We start from the raw sequence: 27,805 nt of genomic DNA on the forward strand, positions 1-27,805 counted from the left end.
GTATAACTTTGGAAAAATAAGATGGTGGGAAATAGAAAGTTAGCAATTTTAACTGTGAATGTGAATGGGATGAATTCTCCCATAAAATAGAAGCAGATAGCAGATTGGATTAAAATCCAAATTTCTACAATATGTTGTTTAAAAGAAATTTAAAGTGATGTGTACAGAGTAAAGGTAAAAGGCTGGAGCAGAAACTATTATGCTTTAGCTGAAATTAAAAAATTAGTGTTAGTGATCCTGATCTCAGATCAAGCAAAAGCAAAAATAGGTCTAACCAAAAGAAATAAGGAAGGAAACTACATTTTGCTAAAGGATACCATAGGTAATGAAGTAATATCAATACAATATATATATATATAATTTGGAATTCTGAAAATAAAAGGGGAGATTAATAAAATTGAAAGTAAGAAAACTATTGAATTAATAAACAAAAGTTGGTTTTATGGTGGGGAAATAGATAAACCTTTAGTTAATTTGATTGGGAAAAGGAAATAAGCTAAATAAATAAAATTGTTAGTATCAAAAATGAAAAGGATGAATTTTTGACCAATGAAGAGGAAATTAGAGCAATAATTAAGAGCTATTTTGACCAGTTCTGTGCCAATAAATCTGATAATCTACATGAAATGGATAAATACTTACAAAAATAGAGATTGCCCAGATTAACAGAAGAGATAAATTACTTAAATAGTCCCATTTTAGACAAAGAAATTGAACAAATTACTAATCAACCTCCTAAGAAAAAATATCTAGAGTCAGATGGATTTACATGTGAATTCTACCAAACATTTAAAGAACAATTAATTCCAATACTATGCAAACTATTTGAAAACATTGGGAAAGGAGTCCTACCAAATTCGTTTTATGACATAGATATGATGCTAATACCTAAACTAGATAGGGTCAAAAAAAGAGAAAGAAAATTATAAACCAATTTCCCTAATGAACATTGATGCAAAAAATCTTAAAATATTAGCAAAGAGATTACAGCAATTTACCACCAGGATAATAGACAATGACCAAGTAGTATTTATATCAGAAATGCTGGGCTGATCCAATATTAAGAAAAAAATTAGCATAATTGACTATGTCAATAATCAAACTAAACAGAAATCATAAGATTATCTCAAAAGATGCAGAAAAAGCATTTGAAAAATTCCAACACTCATTACTATTAAAAATACTAGAGAACATAGGAACAAATAGAGTTTTCCTTAAACTGATCAGTAGCATCTTTTAAAAACCATCAACAAGCATCATATGTAATGGGGACAAACTAGAACCATTCCCAACAAGATCAGGGGTGAAACAAGGTTGCCCACTATCACTATTAATATTCAATATAGTATTAAAAATGTTAGCTTTAGCATAAGAGAAGAAAAAGAAATGAAAGAAATTAGAGTAGGACATGAGGAAACCAAATTATTACTCTTTGCAGATGATATGATGGTATACTGACAAAAATCCTAGAGAATCAACTAAAAACTACTTGAAACAATTCACAACTTTAACAAAGTTGCAGGATATAAAATAAATCCACATAAATCATCAGCATTTTTATACATTACCAACAAAATCCAGCATCAAGAGATACAAAGAGAAATTCCATTTAAAATAACCATTAATAATATAACATATTTGGGAATCTACCTGCCAAGACAAAGTCAAGAATTATATAAACACTATTACAAAACACTTTATACTCAAATAAAGTCAGATCTAATCAACTAGAAAAATATCATGTGCTCATGGGGAGGCTGAACTAATATAATAAAATGACAATACCACCTAAATTAATCTACTTATTCAGTGACATACAAATCAAACTCCCTAGAAATTATTTTACAGATCTAGAAAATAATAATAATAAAGTTCATCTGGAAGTACAAATGGTCAAGAATTTCAAGGGAATTAATGAAAAAAATGCAAATGAAAGTTGCCTAGCTATGCTAGACTTAAAATTATATTATAAAGCAGTGGTCATCAGAACCATTTAGTACAGGCTAAGAAACAGAGTAGTCGAACAGTGGAATAGGTTAGGTTCACAGATGAAATAGTCAATGACTATAGAAATCTAGTATTTGACAAACCCAAAGATCCCAGATTTTTGGATAAGAACTATCTATTTGACAAAAACTGCTGGGAAAATTAGAAATTAATATGGCAGATAATAGGAATGGACTCACCTAACACCATATACCAAGATAAGGTTGAAATGGGTTCATGACTACATATAAAGGGTGATACTATAAGCAAATTAGAAGAACAAAGGATAGTCTATCTCTCAATTCTGTGGTGAATAGGAATTTAAGGCCAAAGAAGAAATAGAATACATTATGAAATGCAAAATGGATAACTTTGATAATATCAAGTTAAAAAGTTTTTATACAAACAAAATCAATGTAGACAAGATTAGAAGGGAAGCAAAAAACTGGGGAGGAAATTTTACATCCAAGGGTTTTGATAAAGGACTCATTTCTAAAATATATAGAGTTGACTCAAATTTATAAGAATACAAGGCATTTTCCAATTGATAAATGGTCAAAAGATATTAACAGACAATTTTCAGATGAAGCTATTAAGCCATTTCTAATCATATAAAACACGCTCTAAATCACTATTGATCAGGGAAATGCAAATTAAGATAATTCTGAAGTACTACTACATAACTATCAGATTAATTTAAATGTCTGAAAAAGATAATGATCAATGTTGTAGGGGGTGTGGGAAAATTGGGACGCTAATAGATTATTGGTGGAGTTGTGAAATGATCCAACCATTCTGAAGCGGTTTGGAACTATACCTAAAGGGTTATCAAATTGTGCATACCCTTTGATCCAGCAGTCTCACTACAATTTGTATCCCAGACAAATTGTAAAGGAGGGAAAAGGACCCACCTGTTCAAAAATGTTTGTACGGCTCTTTTTGTGGTGGCAGGGAACTGGAAATTAAGTGGATATCATTAGTTGGAGAATGGCTGAATAAGTTATGGTATATGAAGGTAATGGAATATTATTATTCTATAAGAAATGATGAACAGTCTGATTTCTGAAAAGCCTGGGAAAACTAAGATGAAAATGGTACTAATGAAGTGACTAGAACCAAGAGAATATTGTACAATGTTATGTGATATTCAGCTGTGATGGACTTGGCTCTTTTCAACAATGAGGTGATTTAAGGCAATTTCAACAAATGTAATGGAAAGAGTCATCCACATCCTAAGAGAGGACTATGGAGATTGAATGTGGATCAAAGCCCAGTATTTTCACTTTTTGTTATTTGTTTTCTTGGGTTTTTCCTTTCTCATGTTTTTTCCTCTTTTGATCTGATTTTTTTTTTTTTTGCTCAACATGACAAATATGGATATATATTTAGAAGAATAGCACATTAAATCTATATCAGATTGTTTGCTGTCTTGGGAATTGGAGAGGGGGAAAAGGGGAAGAAAATTTTGGAACATAAGGTTTTGCAAAGGCAAATGTTGAAAACTATCTTTGCATATATTTGGAAAAATAAAATACTGTTGGGTTTTTTTTTAAGAAAAGAAATGAGAAACAGGCCAATTTCAGAAAAATCTAAAAACATTACATGATATGATGCTGAGTGAAGTAAGCAGAATCAATAGAACATTGTACACAGTAAAAGTAACATTGTGTGATGATCAACGTTGATACACTTTATTTTTCTTAGCAACACAATGATTTAAGACTCATAATGGAAAATGGTATCCACATCTGGAGAAAAAACTATGAAGTCTAAATGCTGATTGAAGCACTTTATTTTCACTTTTTTGTTGCTTTTTTTCTTTCTCTTGGTTTTCCCCTTTTGTTCTGATTCTTCTTTCACAACATGACTAATATGGACACATGTATACCTATATTAGATTGCTTACAGTCTTGAGGGGGAGGGAAAGGAGGAAAAAATGGAAATAAAAATTTTATAAAAGTAAATGTTGAAAACTATCCTTACATATAATTAGAAAAATAAAATATTTAAAATAATTTACTGTAAGTAAAATACTGTAAAGGGAGGGAGGAGAGGAAAGAAAATGGAATCCAGAAGTACTAAAAGCAGGTGAACAAATCAAAGAGACTCCAGAGACTCCAAAAAAGTCAAAGAGACTGAACATCTCCTCTCTCCCATGCCTGCTAACTCCAACTCTCCCCTTACAGCAATGTGAGCATTGATTTCCGCCAGTGTGAAGAGTCCAATGGGCTTTTGAACTCATATTACAATAGGAAACCGTAACTACCTATAAATTTTTCACAACTCTCTGTTTTCTGGGCTTAACTCTTTCTGATCCTGTTCTTTTATTTTTCATTTCAAACCCCTTATTTTATTTCAACATTCATTTTTTGTGAGTTTTTGTTCCAAATTTTATCAAATACTAGATTACTATGGTCATTGACTACTGTATCTTTTTTTAAAAAATGTTAAAATATATAATTAAATCCAATATATGTATACAATTTATTTATAATATTATATCTATACAATTATCATGCTGTACAAGAAAAATCTGATCAAAAAGGAAAAAAAATGAGAAAGAAAACAAAATGCTATGTTGTGATCCACACTCAGTTCCCACAATCCTTTCTCTGGGTGTAGATGGCTCTCTACATCACAAAATCATTGGAACTGGCCTGAATCATCTCATTGTTGAAAAGAGCCACGTCTATCAGAATTGATCTTCATATAATCTTGTTGCACTGTTCAGTGATCTCTTGGTTCTATTCATTTCACTTAGCATCAATCCATGTAAGTCTCTCCAGGCCTCTTTGAAATCATCCTGCTGATAGTTTCTTATAGAACAATAATATTCCATAACATCACTTATTAAGGCACTGCCTTTTAGAGCAAACAGAAACTAACAATACCATTTTTCCCACCTGGTTAGCAAAATTACATTACTTCTCCCATAATTTTACGCATCTTGGGCTTTTCTCCACTATTTCCCCCACCACTCCTACTCTATGATCATACAGTGGTTTGTATGGTTATTTCCAGGTTCTAGATGGTCAAGGGTCTGAGCATCTTCTTTTGATTTACAGTTTCTACTAACTTCTCTTGTTTTCTCAGTTTTCCTCTTCCACAAAAGAGATGTATACTTCCTTTTAGTCTATTACTCCCTGGGATCTTCATAGTCCATTACTTTTTTCTTCTTCATATCAATTAATAAGCATTTATTAAATACATACTATGCATCAAGCATTATCTTGGTTTAGGGTGTTAGGAGTTGGTCAATGCCTAGTTTCTGCCATACTATTTTCCAATTTCCAGAGCAATTTTTGTCAGATAGTTTGTTCTTATTCCAGAATCTGGGGTTTTGGGGTTTATCTTCTTCCTCCTCAAGACAGCAAGCAGTCTGATATAGGTTAAACATGAGTAATCCTTTTAAACATATTTCCATAATTCCAACATACTTCCAAAAAAGTAATGGACTGTGGAGATCTCAGGGAATAACAGACTGAAGGGAAACATATATCTCCTTTGTGAAGATGGAAAACCAAGAAAACAAGAGAAATTAGTAGAAACTGTGAATCAAAAGATGATCAGACCCTTGACCATCTGGAAACTGGAAATAACCCTACAAACCACTGCATGACCACAAAATAGGAGTGATGGGGAAATGGAGAAAAGTACAAGATGCATAAAATTATGGGAGAAGTGATGTAATTTTGCTGACCAGGTTGAGAAAAATGCTATTGTTAGCTTCTGTTTGCTCTAAAAGGTAGGGCCAAAACCAAGAAATGTGGAAAAAATGACAGAGAAAGGAGAGAAGACACTAGGAACAAGAAAGGAGAAAAGAATAAAAGAAGAGGAAAGGAAAGATGAGAGCAGTAAAAGTCTTTTAAGTTGATAGCAAAGGTTTCAGACAGTAATAGTAATACCTAACATATGGAGTTAAAAATTGGCAAAATACTTTACATAGATATCACATTTGATCCTCACAATAACCCTGGGAGGTAGGTATTATTATAATCATCTCCATTTAGTAGATGAGAAAACTGAAGCACTGAGAAACCACATAGCTAGTACTCTATCTGATACAAGGCTTGAACTTTTATCTTCCTAACTCTAAATCTGGCTCTCTATAAACAATACCAGCTAGATGCCTAGAGAGTAAAAGGGATGGCAGAGACTAGAGGCAGTCATGACACTGCCTCTTTTTTTTTTTTTATAATAGTGATAATTAGCAGACAAATATAGGCAGACATATATTTAGGTTAAATTTATTATACAATGAATATTAAAGAGAGGAAATATGTAACATATGAATATATAATATCTATAAAGTACATGATATTTAAATACTATAAATGCTAGGCATTACTATTAGTGTCTGAGACCTTTGTTTCCAACTTAGAACACTTCTATTGCTCTCCTCTCTTTCCTTTCCTCTCCATTTATTTTTCTCTCTTTTTCACCTCATACATGGGCACTCAGAAAAACTATCTCAGCATCAAGGCACCCTGTGACTTAGCACCTATTCAAAACCATAGCTAATGAGCTCTCACCAATTTGTTTACTTGTATTAATCAACCAGTGGTATATTAGTTAAAAACAAAAGTTAACTATTCAAATAACATAGCACATAAAGTGACAGGAAGAGATCACCCCACACATACACGGGATAGGCTCTCATATATGGGGAAAGGCAGGTGCATAGAGCACATTTATGACTCAAGAACAAACACATATGAAGGAATATAAGTGCCCAAGGCACCTATGTGGCTGAAGCATCATCCACTTCTGATATTGTCAGTGCTCTCTGACAATGTCATCATACTACCACCAACTGGCTATCACATCTCTGCTTTCCATTGGGCATGCTTTCTCTGTTGAATCCATGTCCCCAACTTTTACTTTTATGTCTAATACGCATTGCATTGTCTCTACTGAGCATCTCTGGTCTGCAAGCTTCTACCTTCTACCAGTTAGAGGGCTTCAGCTCTTTTACACTATTATTAATTCTCAATGCTCCCAACTTCTAAGGTGCAGAGTCTAGAAAGCCTCTCCCTGACAAAGGCAGCTTGATCTCCTTTAATATAAGTACACCCAAAGCCAAGCAGCCAACAAAAATTATTAGAGTATTTCAGGCTTAGATTGTTCTTTTAATTATGTGTTTCTGGCATTGATCCGTGGTACCAGACAAATGACATAGAAAATTCCTTGTAATTACTCGTCAGTCCTTCATGGGAATGTTGTACCCCTCCAAAAATAAATAAATAAATAAGCCACAAAACTGATTTCAAACTTTATGCAAAAAAAAAAAAAATCCAATCTACAGGAGCTATATAGAGACTGGTATTATAAAACTCACTTCACTCTCAAGATCCTCTAAGCTTGGGATGCAAATGAAGTTGAGCACAAAGAAAAGCTAAGTAAAAAAGGAATTCACCTCCACTTTCCTGTTCCACATTTCTTTGTCATAGATATCTTTGACTTTTAGACTACCTGATTATCTCACACAAAACCTATTTGTATCCATCTATTTAAACAATATTTTCATCTTTTTTTTAAAATTAAAAATAAAACTAGTTCAAGGTTCTAATATGACCCTGTTTTTTCAAAAACTAAGCCACAAATTATGACAAATCATACCAGGTCTTTAAGTATAGACCCAGCAATAACTTACTTCAAATACAATGCAACACCAGGCCCAAATCAGATAAAAAATTAATTGGGAAATATTTTTAAAAATAAAGAAAAATACAGTAGATCACAAATAATGTTAACATGTAGTTTTCTAAGTCAATATGCTATGGCAGGAATCGTTGATATAATGTTTCTTTTTAAGTCTGACACTACTGATTTAAATGTTTGCCATCCAAGGAAAAGTCTAAACTCAGATAAGCTGATTTTCAGAACACTGACACCAGATGATGATTTTGGAATTGGGGTGTTTTGTTTGTTTTGCAGTAGTATCTCATTGGAGTCAGATAGATGGTGCAATGGATAAAACTCTGAGTCTGACACCAAAAAGACTTGAGTTCAAATATGACCTCAGATACTTATTAATGATTTGACCCTGAATAAGTCATTTAAGCATATTTGCCTCAATGTCCTCATCTGCCAAATGAGCTAACCCCAAATAGGCTCATGAAGAGACAGGTATGAGTGAAATGACTCAACAACAAAACTATTTCATATCATTAAACTTTCTCCTAAGACATGGGAAGGCTTTTGTGCTAAGTTAGTAGATCAAGTACACATACCAATAAAATCAGAAAGCTTCCAAGGCATTGGGTGATTACAGGGTTAACTCCCAAGCACACATGTCTTGTCCAGATGTTTCTTTATCATGCTGGATTTTTTTTTTCTTTTGTTCTTGTTGTTTGGACCTATAATTACATTAGTATACTGAGGTTTCAGGTGGAAATTCCCTCTGCCAAAGGAGATCTGAAATTTATGATATTACAGAATATCCTGGGGGACAGAAAGATTAAGTGACTTGCCCCAGTTACACAGCCAGTATATGTAAGAGTTGAGATTAAATCCTAGGTCCTGACTATATGGTGAATCTTTTTTTAAGGCATTGGGGGTAAGAGTCTTGCCACCATATGAGCTCATTCTCCTCCCCTCCTTTCTTTCTTATCTCTATGCTTTATGTAGAATACAAGCTCCTTGAGGGCATGGACTATCTATCTTGCTTCTTCTTCTTTTTCTTCTTTTTTTTATTGTATCTCTAATACATAGGACAATGCCTGTATGCTTTTGGTGAAAGAATAATTGGATAAGCATAAATTCTCCAGCTCTATGGGAAAAAAATAATATGAAGCATACAGAAAGATAGTAACACGCTCATGGATACTTTGTAATGGAAAACCAACTTTGGAAATGATGAATTTGATGATCTTACAAAAACATGGATAGATTGGCTGGAAATAATGAAAAACAAAATGAGCTGAACCAAGGGAATGTTGTATATAATAATAGCAGTATTGTGAGAATCACTTTGAAAAATAAGCCATTTTGCCTATTATCAATACTCAAATTAACTACAAAGAACCTAGGAAGGAACATGCTATCTGCATCCAGAGAAAGAACTGATAAATAGAGGTTATTTACAGAATGTGTGTATGTGTGCGTGTGCGTGCACATATATATTTATATCTAATGGAAGCCATTTGGGGGAGAAAGGAAAAAAAAAGGGAAAAAATTTGCAAGATAACTTTATTATATATTTTAAAAGGAATAGCAAGTTGTACATTATAGTTTTGCAGTTTCATGTGCAATAATTTTTTATTACACTATGTTATGGAAAGGCATGTTTTATTCCACAAGTTACAAATAAAATAAAATAAACAAAAATTGGCTCCAGTGCTTGTGTTACTGTTGTCTTTTACCCACTTTGAAATTAAGTTCTGCATCTGTAAAATGGACATAATAGTATTCTCGCTATCTGTTTCACTATTCCTCAGAATTATTTTTAGATAGAAACATTCTTGGTAAACAGTAAAGCACCTGAAAACGAAATTTTTTTTAAGAGATCAAAAACAAAGAAAAGACAAACAGTAGAAAGATGTTTGTTTGTTTGTTTGTTTTATAAGTGAAAAAGTTAGTGATGAAACCCTTCGTGAAGGCTCCTTTTAAAATGTTAAAAATCATTATCAGGCTTAACATCAATTTCAATTTTCTTAAAGTTGATTTTCTTAGCTTGAAGTACATCTGTAAATTCTGCAGCTTATACATCATAACTCTCATGGATATTTTTCAATCCTCCCTACTTCCTATGGGGGTAGATAGGAGAATTACAGAATCTCAGAAGTCATCTAGTGAAGTTCAGGCCTTTCCAGAATAGGAATCCCTTTCAAATCTTCCCCATTTGAAGGGGATGCTTTTAAGGTAGTCCATTCAACTTAGGGATCACTCAGACTGTTAAGAGAGGATTTTTTTTTCACATATGTCTTGGCAATGTCTATCCATTGCTTTTCATTTTGCCTTCTGCAAGCAAGTTGAAAAGGTCATTTTCTCTTCCAAATGAAGAGAAATACTGAAAATACTTGAAGATGACTATCTCCAAACAAAATATTCCCATTTTCTTCAACTGATCTTGATACAGAATGATCTTGAGTCCCCTTACCTATTGTCATAGTCATACCTAAAATGAGAGACCCAGAACCTAACTTTATATTCTAGACATCATTTAACTAGAGCAAAATGCAAAGAACTGGACATCATGCTTCTCTTTATGTGGCCTAGGATTATAATGGCTTTTTTGGTTGCTAAAATTCATTACTGACTCCCCTAGAACGTTAAGTTTCAAACTCCATATTCCTTTCCCCAGAACTATTATCTAAATTATGTCTCCAACCATTTGTACTTGTGTTTTTTTTTAACCCAAGGATGGGACTTTGAATTTATTCCTAATGCATTTCACTTTATTAGAAATCACCCATAGGTTCTAGCATAGGGCAGGTAGATGATGTAGTGGATAGACCACTGGTCCTGGAGTCAGGAAACCCCAAATTCAAACATGGCCTCAGACAGTAGTTGTGAGATCCTGGACATGTCACTTCACCCTGCTTGTCTCACTTCCTTCATCTGTAAAATGAGCTGGAGAAGGAAACAGCAAAGCACCAAAGTATCACTGCCAAGAAAACCCCAAATGGGGGTCACTAAGAGTCAGATGCAACTGAAATAATTCTACTTTCAAGAGGGAAGACAGACAATGCTAATTCCTCTTCTGGTTACTAAAGGGAGAATAAGATGTTGGGAAGAAGCTGACATGACAGGAGCAAGAAGTATCCATCATGTCACTATTTCCAGATTGCTACATTTGAGATTTTGGGGCATTTTCTATCCCACATCTATTGGAATTAACCTGAATTACCTCATTGTTGAAAAGAGCCACGTCCATCACAGTTGATCATCACATAATCTTGTTGTTATTGTATGCAATATTTTTTAAGTTCAGCTCACTTCACTTAGCATCAATTCATGTAAGTCTCTCCAAGCTTCTCTGAAATCATCCTGCTGATTGTTTCTTATAGAATAATAATATTCCATTATATTCATATACCATAACTCTAACTGATGGGCATCCACTCAATTTCTGGTTCCTTGACATCACAAAAAGAACTGCTACAAACATTTTTGCACATGTGGGTTCTTTTCCCTCTTGTTTGATCTCTTTGGGATACATACAGACCCAATAATGACACTGTTGGATCAAAGGATATGTGTAGTTTTATAGCAATTTGGGCATAGTTCTAATCCTATTATTATAAGCTCATGCCTTACTTCTATTTGCCCACTATGTCACTCTTTTTTTTATTTTAAGTTTTATTTTTATTATAGCTTTTTATATACAAAACATATTCATGGGTAATTTTTCAACATTAACCCTTGCAAAACTTTCTCTTCCATCTTTTCCCTTCCTTTCCTCCCTCCCCTCCCTTAGATGGCAGGTAGTCCCATACATGTTAAATATGTTAAAGTATATGTTAAATACAATATATGTATACATATTTATACAGTAATGTATACATAACTTGCTGCACAGGAAAGATTGGGAAGGTAAAAATAACCTGACAAGAAAAAAACAAAAATGCAATCAAACATTAACAGAAAGAATGGAAATATTATGTTGTGGTCCATACTCATTTCCCAGTGTTTTTTCTCTGGGTTTAGCTGGTTCTGTTCATTACAGATAACTGGAACTGATTTGGACCCTCTCATTGTTGAAGAGAGCCATGTTCATCAGAATTGATCATCATGTACCCATACTTCACTCTTTCTGTATTTTGTATGGGCCCTATTAAAGTCTAATTTCATTTGATATCTAGCTCCCAGAAGTGCTTTCTTTAAATGTCCCATTCTTTCATTTCTCATTAGAGTAACTTGCATGAACAGAATACTATTCTAAAAAACTTCCCATCTCTCTTTTACCATTATCCTTTTAAGATTCACTTATCATGGGATCATACTTATCTCTGAAATCCTTTGCAGCATAGCATAAGTGAAAGCATACGAACCATGAGTCCTCACATCTAAATTCAGATCCAACTTTTGACATTAGCTATGTGATCATGGGGCAGCTAGTGAATAGTAGTGAACAGAGGGCTGGGCCTAGAGTCAGGAATTCAAAGGTCCAAATACGTAGTATTTATGTAATGCTGGGCAACTCACTCTTTCTCTTCTGTAAAATAAGCTGGGGAAGAAAATTACCCCCCCCCCAAAAAAAAAGCAAAAAAACCCAAAAAAAACCAAAAAAAAATCACCCAAATGAGGTTACAAGGAATCTGAAAATATCATGGGCAAGTCACCTAACCAATTTTTGAAATCTGTTCTTCTAAAGTTTAGGACTGATATCTATAACTAATATTTCTTTTCTTGCCTATTTTGAACACTAAGATGACAAGACCATCTTCTGCCAAGATTCCTATCATTTCTCTTCAATACTAAGTTCTTGATTGCTTAAAATTAAGTCCAGCTAAATAGATCCCATGCCCACCCTGATTTGCTCTTCAAGCAGCACTAGGATGAAATGGCCAACAAGGTTCAAAGCAAGTCAAAAATGTAGCAAGTTCTCTGCTTTTAAATTTGTTAAGTACTCTGCTTTTAAAAGACCTTATGCTACTTTGAGATCTGCATAAGAAAGCATCATAGATATAATACTTTATGGATAATTAGTCTGTGATGTATCCCTACAATGTCATTTCTATTTCCCTCTCCAAATATTTATCATTCTTTTACCCTAGATTATAAGATCAAAGCATAATTTCGAATCACAAATTTAGAGGTAGAAGGGATAATCTAGTCATTTTACTGAGGCCTAAAGGAGTTAAATGACTTCCCCAAGATCAAAGAGCTACTTGATTTGTGGTGCTACTTTACTATTGCTTTTGCCAAACTTTTTTTTTAAACAGTACCTATTTTATTTTCAAAGGACTAACTAATTAGAGAATGGGGTTCTTCATGATATCCAGTTACAAAGATTTTCTCCAACACAGCTAACTATATACCATCTCCTTTCATATATATCCCTATACTCCCTATCTCAAACTATACTCCCTAACTCAGATCCTTTCTGCAGCTAGCCTTCTATGGTTGTACAGAACTTAACTACAACTTGGGCAGCAACAGCTTTGGGAAAATCCCCCACACCTGTCCAGCAGATCATTTTGTGGCATGTGCCTCTCACTCCATTGCAGAAGCTGATGAGATCAAACTTCATCTCTCCCATTTAGTATTTGGTGGGACTGAGGGAGACACTTTGCATGAGCAGATAAAGGTGGGTTTCAGTCTGCCTACCAGATATTATATTATCTTTCTCTCTAAATTCATCACTATTCTGAATGTCTCTATTTCAGTCAAGGGCATCACTATCCTACCAAATTCCTTAGGTTCTCAATTTCCTTTTCAACACTGACTACTCAGTCAACTGAAACAATCTTCTTAAAGTTATTATCTCTTTAATTTTTTCAAATTCAATTTAAATCTCATGGCCTTTTCTCAGTTCTCATCCTTTTAGACCTCTATACATTCAATACTATTGACCACCTTCTTCTCTTGAAAATGATATAATATGTCATTTATAAAAATATTCATTTCTACACATTTAAAAAAACAACCTTGGAAACAGAATTTTCTAACTTGTTTTAAATTTTTCCAAATGAAGTATTTTGGGTTTTGAGGCTATTTTTAAAACATAAAGATGAAATGCCTTCTAATGGTTTTCAAAAACACTTGTTTGGCATCTGGGAATATGAGGTATTAGAAAATGAGGATCAGGATTTAGTAAATATAGTCAATAACTAATTATTTCTTTTAGGATCCACACATCTTTATGAGGTTTAGCTATCACAACCATTAAAACTACTGTCAAAATAAACCATTAAAAAGAGGTATCCAAATAAACTGAATTTCAAAGCAGAGCTTCAAGTTACTACATCACAGAGTGCATCCATTGCCTTTTCCCTCTACTTTTATAACTGCCTCTTTTTTCCATTGGTATGTTTCCCCCAGAACTTCCATTTTTGAGGAATTGCTGAGGTCAGCCATCCCTTCTCCCTTCTCACCCATCACCACATTTTCCCTTTTTCTATGTTTTCTATGTTAGAAAGTAAGCAACTTAAGAGCAGAAATTGTCTTTCTTTTTATTTATATTTTTATCTCCTGGCTTAACAAAGTACTTAGTAGAGTAAGTGCTTAATAAATGCTTGTGGCTTGTTGACTTGACTTGTTTAACCTAGATTTTAAAAAAATAATGAAGTATATCCAATCACATTGATTATCTCACTAATATTATTATTAAGATTTATTGAGAGTTTTTATACTGTTTTGAGAAACTATTTTAAAGCATTATTTCATTTTTATCATATCTTTTTATGTTCTATTTTTGCATGTTTAATAACGCAAATAATTATTACTAAGAAGAATATATACATAGCTTCTAAATCAGTAAATATACAAACACATATGTATGTATTTATAATATCAGAATGGATGCTCACAAATTCATTCATTTGTTTATTGCTGACAGGAATACACATTCAAAAACTTCTTTGCAGTCTACTGACTGATTTAATTAGACTCTTGACCTTCTAGGTCCCTTCCCTACTCTTTCTATCCACTTATGAAACTCTGCCCACAAATCACTTTTTTCTATGTGAATCAAAAAATCTAAGAATTATGCATTTAGAGGTAGAAGAGAGTTTGAAGTTGATTTAATCCAATCCCCTCATCTAATAGATAAGGAAATGAAAATCCAGAGAAGTAAGGTAACTAATCGGCCCAAAGTCACACAGGTGGCAAGGATTAGGATTCAATCCAAGTTTTCTAATTACAAATCCAACACTTCAAAGCAAGTATACAAAAGCATAAAGTGTAAGATTCTCCAACTTGCATGCAAATTCTCCTGGATAAGATACCTATTCTTCTCTTAGCAGGCAAGCTACAATTCAGAGAGACACAGTTCAGTGCTCAGATTCCATTTCCTCCCACTGCTGCAGGGAAGGCATCAGCTACTCATGGAGTCTCATAGATACTCAAGATGCCCGAGGTCTTGGCTGCATCTTTTTCTATTACAGTTTTACTTTGCTTCCTATTCTGCTTATTTTACTCCAGACATTTTTCTTGAGTCTAACTTGGCTTTACATGAATTCCCTATTTGCCCTTGGGTCTAACTCATGATCTTCCCACCATCTCTTTTATTTCCCTTTCCAAAACAACCCTCTCTGGTCAGTTCTCTCTTACACATTTCTTGTTAGAATGTGACATCCTTGAGATCAGGCTATCTTTTCATATTTGTGTCCCCAGCACTTAATGGGTGCCAGGTATACTGTATACACTAAAGTAATGATTTTTTGGTTTTATTTTTTTTAACATTCATTCATTTTTTAATTAATCAAAGGGTACTGGTTGGAGAGTAAGTCTGGCTTCAAACTGACTGAAATTTTGTCTCTCCCCTATTCATCTTTAAAAAGTTTTGGTATTGACCACACCTTCTGCATAAGCATATTCTGTCAGTTGGGGAAGTAAGGAGTGAGAGAAAGGAGAGGAGTCATTCTATATACTTGTAGTTCTTTGTATACACTCTAATTAATAAAAGATGTCAAGTTCACTGGAAGAAAGACCCAGTATTCATTAAGAAATAAACTTTCTTTTCCTCCCTCTCTCCTTTCCTTCTTTCCTTCCTTTTTTCTTTTTTTCTTTCTTTCTTTCTTTCTTTCTTTCTTTCTTTCTTTCTTTCTTTCTTTCTTTCTTTCTTTCTTTCCTTCCTTCCTTCTTCCTTCCTTCTTTCTCTTTTTTCTTCTTTCTTTCCTTCCTTCCTTTTTTCTTTTTTTTTCTTTCTTTCTTTTTTCCTTCCTTCCTTCTTTTCTTTCTTTCTTTCTCTCCTCACATCTTTCTTTCTCTCCTTCCTTCCTCCTTTCCTTCCTCCCTCCCTTCCTTCTTTCCTCCCTTCCTCCCTTCTTTCCTCTCTTCCTTCCTTCTTTCCTTTCTCCTTCCTTCCTTCCTTCCTTCCTTCCTTTCAGCATGAAGCATAGTGCCTGACCCATAGTAAATACTTTGTAAATGTTTTTTGATTGATTGATTGATTGACATATCTAAACATATCTTGGTCATCCATATCATAACTCATTCATGGAGTTGATCTGGGCCTTTACCTTGTGATGTGAGGATGTAGAAATAATATCTATTTACCAGGGTCTCCCCTCCCATGTAGATATTAGTCCATATTTTCCCTAAAAGGTAAAGTAATTATCCCCTAAGGTTAAATTGGTCCAAAGGGCCTGAGTTATTGATCCTTCACTGGTGAACAGATACATTCCCTTGTAGAAATGAAGAACATGGAATTTATCTGAACCAATGCTGTATCCTTGCTGAGTACCCTTTCCAGATATGGCTTAGTAAACATTTTGTTAACTGTTAAATGATCTACAAGCATCTCATTACATTCTAGTATTGAAACTTAAGCACCAGCTTGCTCCAAATCAAGCCTGATATAGAGATTTCTTTATTTTTCATTATTGCATCTAGTCCCCTCTTACTAAGGCATACTAAGAACAAGAAGGAAACTTTGCTCTTTGAAGAAGAATATGTCTGTAAACAATGCTAGTTTAAAAGCCAGAAATTTGTGATTGTAGAGGATTCCAAGGGATTCTTTTTAAAAACACTCAAAATCCCAGGGGTCTTTCAAGAGGAGAGCATCACTTTGTTTTCAGGAGAAAAATAGTCAAGACACTGCAATCTTTTCTGAACTCATCTTTTTTTAGAACTAAACAAGCAGAAGAGCTTTGAAAGCAGAAAATCTCCTGACAGATCACATGGGGAGGGCAGGAGTTGGCAAGGCAATCCTTGAGTAGTTTGTTAGGAGAAAAAGTTTTGGGTGAATTGGTATGAGGGGACAGCGGGAGAAAACATACATGTGTTTTCATCCTGTCACTATCTCCAAGCTGAGAAAAGTTCTTTACTGTTCACTGATACATCTCATGAATATGACCTTCAGAAGTGACTCCTGAGAAAATGTTTCTGGAATCACATAAAATTTCCCAATAAAAGCCCTAGGGAGGATATAACTATTTAGCATTTACTAGTATGTACAACTCTTCTTTGAAGACTGTGGTTTTAAGTTAGAATACACATAAGTATCTTTAAAGGGTAACAGAGAGGTGTATAGTGGCTGTGGGCAGGCTGCAACCCACAGCAAATAAAGAACTCTGGAGAAAAGCAAGAGTAAAGGATGTCATACAAGTAGTATATGATTTTAAAAGATGAGAAGTACTATGGTGATAGGAAGAACTAATCAATGGAGAACCTATGAACTCCAATGATGCCCTTTTGCATCCAGTTCCCGTTTTTGATGTTGAAAAAAAAGGAAGCAGGCCCTCAGGATGTTGAATAGGCCATCTGTGGTAAATAAAATGGAAAGAAATATATTTGTTGTTTAGTATGTGCCAGGCTAAACACTGGAAATACAAATATAAAAAAAAATAGCTCTTGCCCTTAAGGAGCTTACATTCTAATGAGAGGAAGGCTTGACATCACATATTCAGGAGTGGTGTCCAGGGGAAGGATATTTGGTTTGGAAAGTCACAGGGCAGTTAATTGAGACATTCTTTCTGGAATAACTGCTATCAGAATACCAAGAAGGAAAATAGAATGAAAGGTGTGGATAAGTATGAACCCTGGGAATTCAGAACCCAGTAATTCAGTAGCCTGAGTGAGGAATCATCAGGGCTGAGTGATTTAGTTCCACAAAGACACCAGATCTATTCTGGAAGGTAGAGCAACAGTAATGAGATGACTGGGACAGAGAAACATGGTGAATAAATGGGAACATGGAAGAGACATAGGCTTATTAGGTTGCAATCTATCTTGTTGGAGAGAGTATCCCCAATGATGTAATCACACATAACTCCTTTTATCATAGAATCATTTAGGGTTGCACTTTTATGACTGCTCTTCAATTCTGGGAAGAAGTTTATAATCCAAGTTTTCTTAGTGAGGAAGTTGAGTTCCCAACTGGTGATGGCCAAGGTCATAACTGATTAAAGAATTCAATCTATTGCTTAGTCCGTTGAACCACAGATTTTCAAAAGAACATATCATAAAATGTTAGATATGGAAAGGGGCATCAGAAACCATCTAGCCCAACCTCCTTATTTTATAGATGTGGAAACTATGACCCAGAGAGCTCAAGTACCTTCATGGTGATCAAAAAGTTAATCAGTAGAAGAGCCAGGATCTGAAGCCATGTTAAGGCTATTCAGATTTCCAGCTCTCACCATCTAACCAAAGCAAGTTATAGTCTTCATGCTTTTCTACCTGCGCAATATATCTCCTGACCTCTCACCAATCCCTTGCCTACCTTCTCTTTCCAACAAGTTCTTCCATTAGTTGGTGTTTATTGCAAAGGGACATCAAACCACTCAATCCACAGTGTTACATTTACAAAAAAGTCATCAGCATAGAGAGTATATTCATAACCAAAAAGCAAGATTGGCTAAGCAGAAATAGAGAGGAAATTCAGTAAAGGAAGGGGGAGAAAGCAGGATAAAGGTGGAGCTAATGGTAGCCAGAAATGGCTCATGTTGGTGCACAGAAATGTAGGACTTCCTGGTGTTCCTCTGGGACCTCCTTAGTTAGTGGCCCATAAACTGTGGTTTCAACGCTTCAGTGATTAACTTCTCTCCAAGGACTGGGTTTGTCCTTCCCACCCACCCACTGGCCCCTGATATATCTACATTTAATTTGCCATCTGAATGTGAATATCCTGATGTGATTATCACTTGGTCTAGCCTTGAACCTATATGTTTAAAAAGGCAGTTTTAAAATTGGGAATCTTTTTCAGCCACTCTGGGTCACTTCCACCATGGGAGTGAATTGTTTTCCCATCATGTAATTTAGGTTTCACTTATAAGACTCCTCTTAGGGTTTCTACCTGATACAGACAGTATCTATCTCTTTCCTAGATTTTCTATGCCCTATTTGGGGGAAGTAGCAAAGAGAAAAAGGATAGGGCTTCCTTCCTCCCCAAAAGTAAATAATTTCTTCAAGCTTTTGTTTGAAAAGAGTTTGTTACTGTCAAAATATTTTAGAGATGCTCTGTTTCTGAGAGGCTGTGCCCTGAGCTTGACATAACAATAACCTTTTGCATCCTGGAATCATCTCACCCTCTGGCAAAATATATTGCTTGAACCAGCACTAGATGTTCACCAAGCTACCCTTAGTAACTGATTAATACTTATTGATTGAAAGATTGAATGATATAGATCTTTGATTCATTTTGTACATATAAATATTGTCTATAACTCTTAGAGGGAAGAATGTGAAATACATTTGTCAGAATATATAATGTCAGAAATATATCTGTCTTATCAGAAGTCCCTTTTCACTCGTATCTTCCTTGACTTTCAAAACTTGTAGTACCCTGTCTCTTATCTCACATGCTGGGGCCATTTAACATCATGTCATCCTTTCCCTTTAATCAGAAAGTGTCTCCCTTCTTTTATCTCTGTCCCCTGTCATTTTGACAATAAAATCTTATACTTTCTAATATCAAATATGTGTGCTAATAGCACACATCGGGGTAAAAGGTAAAGGTGTGAGAGGCTAGAACTAGTAACTCTTAGCTGGTCTCCACCCTTAGACATGAGGTGCCCTCCCAACACTTGCCTCCAGATATGACTTTTTCTATGAATACTCCTGCTTCTGCTCCTTGAAAAGATAGATTTCTTAAGCAAATGAATCAAATTTGTCTGGGGTAACTATCCTCAGAGCAAATGCTAGTTCTTCCCCCACAGAAATTATCATAAGGTTCAGTTATGCCTAGATTTTTTTTTGGTCTAGACCCAATTGATCTTTCTCAATGTGGAAGGTTATAAAATACTAATGAATAAAATCTCTTTCCAGGCCAGCTTTGAGGCCTCTGTTTGAATGGAAATTCCCAGCAATATGGAGGTTATTGGGGAGCCCAATTCTCTACATGTACTCCAGCAAAATAAAACTGAAGACTAATATAAGTTCTTCTGATCGTTGGAACTACATAAAATGATGGCCAGAACCCAGAGGAATTTGGGAGAGAGTTGATGCTAGAGAATTTAGCCCAAGTCCAAGTAAACAGATTGAAACTGTTCTACTACCTAAAAGTAGTTATATCTGGAGGGAAATGAGTTAATCATAAGAAAATACTACCAACCAGAGACTAAATATGAGTTAGATATAAGAAATCATCATCAAAAGTAAAGAAAATGTAAGGATTAAGAGAATCCCAAGAGATAATTCCAGAGAAGAATAATGAACTCTCTACTAAATATGAGCAAAGTTGTGGAGAAAAAAAATTACTTAGTTTCAAGGATTTTAGGAGTGGCTGGGGAAAAAATGATGCAAGAGAAAATTATAATTAAAAACAATGGAAGAAAAAATTAGGAGAATGCTAACTTAAAATAACATGTTCTCTTTATTAAAAAAAATCAAACCCAGGATTTATAAAGGATTAAAATGAGGGATGGACACAAAATTTATTATTTAGACATATTTTTAAAAATCTGGAGTTAGTGAAAGAAGCATTTTTAGGTGCCAATTATGTGCTAGTCTCTGCAGTAAGTGTTAAGGATAAAAATTAAGGTAAAAGATCTGCCCTCAAGGAGCTCACAATCAAATAGCAAAGAAAAATAAGCAAACAAATATGTACAAACTAAACAGGAAATCATTAATAGAAGGGAAGAACTAGAATTAAGATGGGTTGAGAATGGCTTCCTGTAGAGGTTGGGACTTTAATCTAGAAAGAAGTCAGGGAAAGTAGGAAGTTGGGGGTGGGGGGAGAAAGGGCTTTCAGGCGTGAAAGGCAACTGGAGAAAATGACCAGAACCAAGAATTGAAGTGTCCTTTCTTGTGTCAAGGCAAGGACCCCAGTGTCACTGAATCAGAGTGCATTCAGTTTTAGGGGTGATGTAAGGTTGATGCGGTTAGTGGCAGTGCAGAGAGTTATGGTGTGAGAATCCCCTTCTGGTCGCCACAGATTGAATGTGAAAGAATTCACAAACCCGAAAAATTAGTGGCAAAAAAGGAAGTTTTATTGGCACTGAGAAGTCAGACTTCTTTAGTGACAAGGTCCTGGCAGAGAAAGAACAAAGGTTATTGCTGAGAAGAGAATATCTTCACAGCAGGCAGGAGACCGGGCAGGCAGCTGTCCCAAGAACAGAAGTTCCTTGACAAGGCATAATCCTGCTTTGGACATTCTGCAAAGAAAATGAATTTAAAATTGTCCTTTACTAGGAAATCTAAGGATGAAGCTCCCAGTTGCAAAGAAAGCCAATGCCCCCAGGCCTAGATACTTATTGATATCAGGCCCAGATCTCCCAAATGAATGAAAATTACTTTGAAGGCTTTTTCAGCCTGAATAGGGGATCTGGTTTCCCAAAAAGATCAATTGGGGGTGGGTGGGTGATTTGTCTTAGAAAGGTCCAGCCTGGAAAGTATGCTTTCTCCTAGATTCTTTGGAGCTGGGAGACCCCAATCTCTCTTCTTTTGCAGATCAAAGGGGACATAGTTTCAGTATTATTTTACACAATTTTTACAGTGTTCACCCACGTCATGGTGATACAAATACACAAGAACCAGAGGCAATCAGACCTGAAAATATTTTTATCTTTGTTTTTATATTAGCTACATTTCCCTCCTCGTTTTATTTTTTTTAATAGAAGAGGAAAACCCCAGAGAGAATCAGTGATTTTCAAAAGTCACATAGAGGTAATAAGTATCAAAAAGTGAGTTTTGATCCCTAGCTCTCTATCCTGCACCTGTGTATCACACTGCCTGCTTCATACATTAGTATATTCAAAAGATGTCCAGATTTGTTTACCCATGGATGGGTGTGTTTAAAAAACTCTTATTCTTTCTGCTTCTTTTCTCTGAGCATGAGTTACCTAGATTGCAGTTGCCTGGAGCTCAAGGACTATCTTTTGCCTCTTTACGTATCCCCAGTGCTTAGCATAATGCCTGGCACATAGAAGGTACTTAATATTTATTGATTGTTTTATTGATTATCTCTAATCCCTGAGTTGCCACTTAGACCTAGTCTATAGTTTAGGACTGACCTGATTTACTTGGAACTCCTACATGCACTGTTTTTTGATCTCTCAGGGACTAGAATATACATCTGATAAACTAATAAAATTAAAGGTACCCTTACTGAATATATGTGCCACCCTTAAAAAAAAACTTTTTTGGTACTAGTTTTGGTACTAGATTAAGGAGTATGGATTCTGTGTTTCTGTTCCATATGTCTAGAATTAGACTAATTCAATCTAACATATTTCCCTGCCTTAGCAAATAGATTATATTGAATAAATTTTCTATAAGGGATAAAGTGGTATCATTAGCCCAAGGAATTTATTTCACCCATACAGGTGGACAACTATTTTAAAATTTATTTATAGTCTTAAAGAATTTCTTTGGATGCTAAGATGCATCTGGATTATAGCCACAATGTGTCAAAGGCTGCACTTGAACTCAGGTCTGTCTGATTTTTAGGAGAGCCCTCAATCCATTTCTTCAAGTTGCCTCTCTTTTCTACTGTGAACCCAAATTACTGGTACTACAATCAGGGACTTACCATTGAGGTATTTGAGTGACAGGTGATTACCAAAGGTGGATGAGAAGTCCTCGGACACCAGAGGTGCTAGTCCTTAATGAACATTTTATATATTCCACTGAACTTCAATGACTCTGGAAGAGAGAAGCTGAATGTTGTATGTTGCTCTGCCTCACTTAAATACAATTCATACAAGAGTCAAGACAACAACCATGATGCCAGTTATTCTTTTCCAAGAAGGAACAATATTGAGGTATTTAAGGCTCAATTTCCACTTGAACTCAATAGCTCTAGATTTAAGCAACATTCTAGGTACTGGCTCTTGTTCTTTCATCTCATCCATTGTGACTCTTTTGTCCTCCACTGTCACTACTTGAGAATACTGAGGAGTTCTGCTTCTCTCTTTCACCTTCTCTACCATTCATCTTCCCATTATCTGGTTGCACTCTTGAGTAGAACTAATTTCCCCAGGAAAACAAATAGTCAAGTTTTAGTGTTAGGTATAATAAATAGAAAGTCAAAATGGCACTTTGTAGGTGAAGAGAGGTAGCAGCTGTACTCCCTTCTCATAGAGCAGAAGGTTTGAGTTTTGTGACAGCTATTTTTATCCCAGCTCACACTAGAATGGTCATTTTTTTTACTTCCAGGATAAGTTTCTTTTCTAGATGGTTAAAGCTGCCAGATGCTTAATTGCTGTATACATGAAATGTTACAATATATTTACACATAGATTTCTACTCATCATTCAACAATATGTAATATTGCAACAGTTTCTGAACAACATCAATCAAGGAATAAACACACTGTATTTCAAACATTGTACTATCCTCCAGAGAAAAAGACAGTCAGATAAAGAGAGTAAGAAACAGAGAAAGAGAGAGAGACAGAGAGTCCCTGACTTCAAAGAGTTTACAGCCTATTAAGGGAAATAATATATTTGTGTGTATGTGTGTGTGTGTGTGCATAAAAATATATACATATATGCATATAAATATATACATATATATGCACACATACAAAAATGTGTGTGTATATAATGTATATATATATATATGTGATGTATATATATATATATATATATTATATATATATATATATATTATATATATATATATATATAGCTTTATGGGTACTGGGTGAATGTGTACTTGAAATTTCATTGCATAGAGAGTTGATTTTTTTCTATATAATTTAATAATTTTATTAATAACATCAGCATATTATTAATAAAAGATGATCATTTGGCCCTCTCCCTTAAATCAACAACAATCACAGTGGTGGGCTCAGGGCTTATATGTTCTTTTGGAAGAGGAGTGGCAATGAATTCTAATTGGTTAGCACAATGGGAGGTGGGTTCTATTAAAATAAGGGCCCAAAACTGGACAGAGAAACTATCTTTTTTGTTTTGTTTTTGCTGAGGAAATTGGGGTTAAGTGACTTGCCCAGGATCCCACAGCTAGGAAGTGTTAAGTGTCTGAGATCAGATTTGAACTCAGGTCCTCCTGACTTCAGGGCTGGTGCTCTATCCACTGTTCCACCTAACTGGCCCAGGACTTTAGTCACTGTGTTATGCCACAGTTCTCTTTTATTGTCCTGACTCAATTTCTCTAATTGTTCTGCCTCAGTTTATAATTGTTCTGCTCAGTCCTACAAAACCACCCTCCCTCTTAATCAGAATATTTGATAAGGATAAACGATCTCATATTTTAGAATCGCAGAATGCCTCTCCCCATCCCAAGCTATTAGAAGATCAGATACTATCTTATCAAGATCCCTCTCCCCATCTCCCGGGTTCCTCCCCACATTATGTCATCCCCATCTCCGGTAGCTCGCCCCACTCTGTCAGAATCCTGCTCTCAGCACCCTGACTCCACCCCTGCCTCAATCTACTCCCTCTGTCTGAGCCATGCATATATATGTCACTGAGAACTCACATTGTTCACTGGATTCATGGAGATGATAGTCTCATTCAGTCCTGGGGACCAAACCTTGGATCCATCTGGTCCCAGTAAATCTCCCCCTTTCAAATTAATTATTAAATATTCTCTAATCTCTATCTTGCCCCAGTTTCTCCAGCATTACAACTGCACCATATAGCTGGCCATTCTTACTCTCTTACAAATCAGTAACTTCTCTACAGCTTATTATCTTACAGAGGTACCAGAGGATGCTAAGTAAGAGACTTAAGTCGTATAGCTATGAATGAAGTGAGCTGTGAAAGCTGTTTCACATGATGGAGACAGTGTTCTAAAGCCTGAGTGACCAGGTTTCTTTCTTCAGAAATCACGTGGTTTACAGGGAGGGGGACCTTTTTGTGAGACTAAGTTAGGGCCTCCTTGGCATTGAAACTTCCATAGAAGGTAATTTGTAATCCTAAAGATGAGGTGGGGCTAGAAGTTTTTCCTCATTTATGGCTTAGAATGTGAGGTCATTTGTCCTGACTAATGGGAGCAAAGATCCAGCCTTTAGGGAGTGTTAGCCCAGGCCCCTCTATAATTCTTGTCTGTTAACTGAGCCTTGCTTCTCCTTGCCTATCTGCTTATGGCTTTTGCCTTGAGAAATTTCCTTGATTTATTTGAACTGGTGGTCTTGTCACACACAGCTAATATATGTAAGAGGCAGAACTTAAATCCAGCTACTATTGATTACTACTATGATTGAGCTGCTTGGCATTTAAAACATATGTAAAATAAATTTATTTTTTAAACATATGATTAAATAGCCAATAAGATAGTAAGAGTCAATCAGTAGTCTTCTGGCCTTTTGAGTCAGTTTAATCAGTATCTCAGAGGCCATGCAGTTCACAGATAGTTGGTTAATGCAATACAAAGATTATTTATTGTAGATTCATAGGTTTAAAAATGGAAGATCAGTCAGCCAATAAGCATTTATTAAGTGACTACTGTATGCCAGACATTATACTAAGGAAGGAGGATACAAAGAGAGGCAAAAGATAACAGTCCAACACCTTTGTTAGAAAGAGGGAGGGACTAACATAGTTATGTTTCAGGCAAATTAAAAATAGAAGGAGCCAGTGAATAAGCATTTATTAAGCACCTAAAGAGACAGAAATGTGGAGAGATTAAATTGAGTAGGTTAGCAAAGACCCCAAGAACAGTATAGAATTTGAACCCAATTTTTACAGCACAATATTTACAACTTTTCCTGCTGTACCATGATGCTATTGATGGGCAAAGAGAAAATGTGATAGCAGTAAGTTGAAACCAGGGGAGTTGGAGAGACAGTGTTGATCCTCTATATAAGGCTGGAAGAAAGTGGGGGTTAGCTGCCTGGCTCTCTGTGCAGCTTGTCCCTTTCTGGGAACCTCCTTCACCCAGAGAAGGATGCTAAGTTCAATACTGCAAAGACAATGAAATCTTGCACCCAATTACTCAGGGAGGGGCCAATTGCCACAGTCGGTGACATGGGTGCAGACTTTATTTATGGTTCAGTGGAATTGGTAGAGGCAACAGATCACACTGATGTGATGCTGCTGTGGCTTATACTTTCATCATTCTAGGTTTATTGTTGGAGTGAATATTCAGAAACCAATGACTTTGGCCCTTCAGATATCTCTGAAATAATTGATCTTGCTTTGTTTGAGTCCAATTTGAGCTCTATTTTCACTGATTAGGAAAGAAATGGGTGTATTTATGCAGGAAAAAAAATCTAATTAAAAACTATCAAATGATTTTGGCCATTGCTTCAATACCTCCCCCATCTTTGTGTATGAGGAGGGGGTGCTCTGCACAGTTTGCAAAACTGTTCTATTTGTTTATATCCTGGGGTGAGAATAACAGGAAGAAGTAAAGCACCTTGGGCAGAGTGCCCTTCAGTTGGCTGGTCTTTGACTTCCTCTCAGGAAAGGAAGGAATAGATATATGAGATCTTGATAAGTATCATCTTCTCCACACTGGTTTAGGTTCTGCTGGGAATATTCCCAGAAGCTCAAGGGAATCATATTTTAACATATACCTCCCTGATGGGAAGAGAAGCTGTGTGTCCTCTGCCCAGGGGTAGAAGGTTGGGAGGCGTGGGAATATCTGGTTTCCCAAACAGACTTGTCACTGAGAGATGAACATGGTGGGGAATGGGAAAGACACTAAGTGGCTATAAGGGAAGTTACTTGCCATAGGCTTGTTCTGGCCACAGGAAAAACTTGTAAGGCAATCCAATGAGGTGCCTGTCACGTATCCCTGAGTCACCTGTACTTTCTAAACATATGTCCCATAATTTCTAAGACTGATAACTCCAGGACAAGAAGACACATTCACAATTATTCCCAGAATACAGGTTAGAAGAGATGAGAACTATAGCAGAGCTCACTGTTTGGTCTGAAGACAGTTGAAGGCATGAAGTATGAAAGCCTATCCATTTGCAGATGGTTAGATGAAACATTTAGAACTTTTAGACCATTAATTCTGACTTAAGCCAAGCAAAAACAAACAAATCACTGTTTTGTTTAAAAATATATATTAAATTTAAATCTTTTGTTTTTACATCTTACCTTTTACAGAAAAGCCTTCCTCAACCCCTCTTAAATCTGGTGTTTCATGTTTAACATATATTGGATTACTTGCTGTCTAGGGGAGGGAGTGGGGAGATAGGAGAGAAAAAATTTAGAACACAAGATTTTGTAAGTGTGAATAAAAGTTATCCATGTATATATTTTGAAAATAAAAAGCTCTAATTAAAAAAAAAAAACCTGGTGCCTTCCCTCTGTTGATTATTTCCTATTTATCCTGCATATAGCTTGCTTTGTATAGATATATTTGCATATTGTCTTCTCCATTATATCATGAGTTCCTTGTAGGACTGCTGTCTTTTGACTCCTTTTATATCCCCAGTGCTTAACACAATGCCCAGTATGTAGATGATTCAAAGAATCATCCCTTCTAATGAAATTGTTTTTAAACAGAGGAAGAGAAAAAAAATTCAGAAAAACTGACCAACACATTGAAAAATATATGATATCTGTGATATCCCAGGCCTGTGACTTCATCCCCTGGAAAGCAGGGAAAGGGGAATTATCATTTCCTATCTCTTCCTTAGGAAGACTTTTGAGGGTTTTTTTTTTTTAAACAATTTCACAAGATTCAGTTTTGATTGTCTTATGTTGGCTGTTCTTTCCATTTATAGCATTGTCATTATTGTGCTTATTGTTTTCCTGGTTCTGCTTTGCATCAATCAGCTTTTGCCTTTCTGTGTTTCTCTATAGTCATCACATACATAATTTCTTACAACACTGTAATATTTTAT

At 35.4% G+C, this 27,805-nt stretch overlaps 1 long non-coding RNA gene across 1 annotated transcript; it reads right to left on the reverse strand.

The window, feature by feature from the left end:
* Nucleotides 1–20,753: 20,753 nt before the first annotated feature.
* LOC127557938 (uncharacterized) lies at nucleotides 20,754–24,770 on the reverse strand. Its single transcript, XR_007952669.1, has 3 exons — nucleotides 24,481–24,770; nucleotides 22,568–22,680; nucleotides 20,754–21,191 (listed from the first exon to the last, which is right to left on the reverse strand). It is a non-coding gene; the product is annotated as an uncharacterized LOC127557938 (long non-coding RNA).
* Between the last annotated feature and the right edge of the window lie 3,035 nt (nucleotides 24,771–27,805).

The sequence above is a fragment of the Antechinus flavipes genome, chromosome 3 (assembly GCF_016432865.1).
Source record: "Antechinus flavipes isolate AdamAnt ecotype Samford, QLD, Australia chromosome 3, AdamAnt_v2, whole genome shotgun sequence".
Taxonomy (NCBI): Eukaryota; Metazoa; Chordata; class Mammalia; order Dasyuromorphia; family Dasyuridae; genus Antechinus; species Antechinus flavipes.